The sequence below is a fragment of the Lagenorhynchus albirostris genome, chromosome 9 (assembly GCF_949774975.1).
Source record: "Lagenorhynchus albirostris chromosome 9, mLagAlb1.1, whole genome shotgun sequence".
NCBI classification, from domain to species: domain Eukaryota; kingdom Metazoa; phylum Chordata; class Mammalia; order Artiodactyla; family Delphinidae; genus Lagenorhynchus; species Lagenorhynchus albirostris.
Window position 1 is genome coordinate 57,438,656 of NC_083103.1, and position 3,269 is coordinate 57,441,924.

At 36.1% G+C, this 3,269-nt stretch overlaps 1 non-coding gene across 1 annotated transcript; it reads right to left on the bottom strand.

The window, feature by feature from the left end:
* Window positions 1-2,676: 2,676 nt before the first annotated feature.
* On the bottom strand, window positions 2,677-2,782 carry LOC132526649 (U6 spliceosomal RNA). The gene has a single exon (XR_009542640.1). It is a non-coding gene; the product is annotated as a U6 spliceosomal RNA (small nuclear RNA).
* Between the last annotated feature and the right edge of the window lie 487 nt (window positions 2,783-3,269).

The following is a 3,269-nucleotide window of genomic DNA, read 5'->3' on the forward strand; positions in this document are numbered from 1 at the left end:
TAGAATATTTTAATAGCCACATTTTTGAGCACTTAGGATGTGCCATGCATTTATATGCGTTCTCGTGTAATCTTTTAACACTTCTGCGAGGTAGTATAGACCCGAAAGACTGAGGCTCAGTGACAAGTTTGTGGATGGAGAAAGTGATTTTCAGTTTGACCTGTGCTAAAAACTAGGCAGATCTCCTTGGATGTGTCTTTCTGCCACAGTGAAAATATACCTCTTTATATTTATCCGTCCATTAGGCCCTCCTGATTTCCCAGGGTAAGTTTCAAGATTAGCTAAGAGAATAAACATGAAATTACTTTGTAAGATGCTATTTAGATATAATCACATCTCCCCCTATACCTACCCACACACAAACACACACAGGCACATACACCCTAATACACCTAGTAACTTTAGGAAATTTATTTATTTAATATTTCTGACAACTGCTAACCAAGAAAAGATCTGGGAGTGGGGACCCTGGCTTTAGCCTTTGTTGGAGTCCTGCCACTCCCTCTTCAAGCCACACAAAAGAAATGAGATGTTAATACAAAGTGCTGTCCTTTCAAATGCAGCTTCCTCTATGTTCTTCCTAATTAGAAATTCCATACTTCATCCTGGCTCTGTGCTGTGGTTTTACATCTGTACATCTCAATTTTTGACTGTTTGCCTATCTATTGGAAATATAGACACAACTAAAATACTTGTGCTTAGAATACTGATGACATTCCAAGTATCTGTGAATGTTAACTAGGATGTGTTATCTACAAAAGAGAAATGGTTAAAATTATAATTTGTTTCTTGTTGTCTTGTGGGATTTTGATTCTGTAGTGATACTCTTTTTTTTAATAAACAGCTTCTTTTATACTTGATAATAGCTCATTTCTGTCATATATGATGAGGGCTTTGTATATCAGAGCAAGCCAAAGGCTGGAAACTTCTAGGCAATTTGGCATTTGAAGAAAGATTTCAATTCTTGATTTTAAAAGTTTGCATTTAAAGCAAACTGAAATGCTATTTGATATAGTCCTACACCAGCAAGTATTCTATTCGTGTCTGGTTCAAAAGAAAAAAAAACAAATTTGCAAAGTTCTAATTTATTTACATTAAAAAACAAACAAAAATTTTTTAAATCTACTTGCTTCGAAAAAGGCCATCTGAAGTTCGCAGCCTCCCTTTAGAAATAAAAGTAGTGTTTTGTCAATAGCAAAACAACCCCAAATATCAAAGGTTTCATGATGTTGAAAACTAAGATCCCAGGAGGTCTGAGGGACTTTGAGTTAAACATACATATTCTCTTATCTTTTAAAGGCTTCAGATGTACATCCAAAAATTGCAAGGCTATCTTACCGCAGAAGCTTTCTAATGTCTTTAGTGCACTGATGAATAGAAATGAGTCAAACTGCTCTCAGGAAAATCACTGGAAGGAAGCATGGTTGTTCCTTCATAGGTATTGACCAAATCAGGAAGGGCTTAGAAAAGCACAGGGATACACATGCTTTAACCACAGTTCTCACCTTCATATGGATCTCATTGTTCCCTTGGATCTAGTCCTGCTGCCCTCACTGAGTCCTCATCATTTAAGATCTTGTATCAAGGAATCATAGAATCTCATGGCTGAAAGGGAACTTAGAAGTCATCCAGTTCAATTTCCTTTTAAAGCTTCAATTTTTTCTATAGATTATGGGTCACATGTTCATCTGGCTGGTAATAAGAATCTTCCGTGATTAGGAATTTATCATCTTCAGGGTAGCCTGGTTCGTCAGATGGTTACCACTCAGAGCCTTCTCTATCATACAGAGTTGTCATTTATTCTCTTCTGGATTCCTTTCTTCCTTCCTTCTTTCATCCTCTCTTTTCCTTAACCCTTTCTTTCTCCTTCCTTCCTTCCTTCCTTCCTTCCTTCTTTCCTTCCTTCCTTCCTTCTTCCTTCTCTTCCTTTACAAAATTTATAACTATGCCAAGTACTATGTGGTAAAATCTGGGAAGTCATACCTAAGGGCAGGATTAAGGTTTAATTTTCTGCTCTCAAATATCTTACCTTTTGTAGTGATAACAGGAAATACAATACTGGGGTGTGTATGTGTTGACACAAAGAAACAAGGTGCTGTGGGAATATGGAAATAGGACATTCGATCCATTCTTCCATGAGACTATGCCTCCTAGTCACCTAATAAATATGGGTTAATCGAACAATGGGGAAATGCAGTGGGAATTTCTTTTTTTTGGGGGGGGGGTTGTTGCCAGAATCCATTCCTTCTTTGACATTGAAACATTTTTCCTTAGAAAATGACTTCTCCACCTTTGTGAATAGTCTTGGTAGGATGACAAGTCAAGGTGAACAGACCCTACCAAAGGGTGGTGAAGGACCTGATATGAGCAAGGCCAACTACAATCTTTCTGTAGGGATTTTGAATCTTAAGCAGAGTGACAAAGTGATGGAGAAATCATTTAGGGTAGATATTTTTTAACTAAAAAATTTACATTGAGTCATAATTGATAAACAACATTGTGTAAGTTTATGGCGTACAATGTGCTGATTTGATACATTTATATATTGCAGTATGATCACCACCACATAATGTTAGCTAATACCTCTATAAGATCACATTACTGTTATTTATTTCTTTTTTGTGGTGAGAATGTTTAAGATCAAGTTTCTTAGCAATTTTGAAGTATATAATACAGAAAAATATGGGACACTTCAGAAATTTGCATATCATCCTTGCTAGGGATCATGCTAACCTTCTCTGTATCATTCCAATTTTAGTATATGTGCTGCTGAAATGGGCACTGGGGTAGATTTGTTATGCATAACTTAGATAAGATGGATAAGATGGTCAAGGGTTTCCTATTGTCCAGATTCAGAGCACTGCTCTGGTTTTGTCTATGCTATGAACTGCACAATACCTTTCCAATATATTTCAGTTATTTTTAATCTAGCAAGAGGTAAAAATCAGTCATTGTTAGTCAAATAACTAACTGAAACACAAAGGTTGTGCAACACAGAAGGTATATATATATATATATATATATATATATATATATATATATATATACACACACATACAAAACCCGGAGGCATGAAAGAACCTGAAAGTGTATCTGGAGGATGAGGTTTGAGGAAAGAGGTGAGGATGTAGGGATTGAATTTATTGGGAAACAAAGATGGAGAGACCAGGAGAGAAATGCTGATTAAATATCTTATGTAATCTTCTCAAGAGCTGAGGAGTCAAGGCATCAAAGAATTTTATTCCTGATTCTCATCTCTATCCTTATTT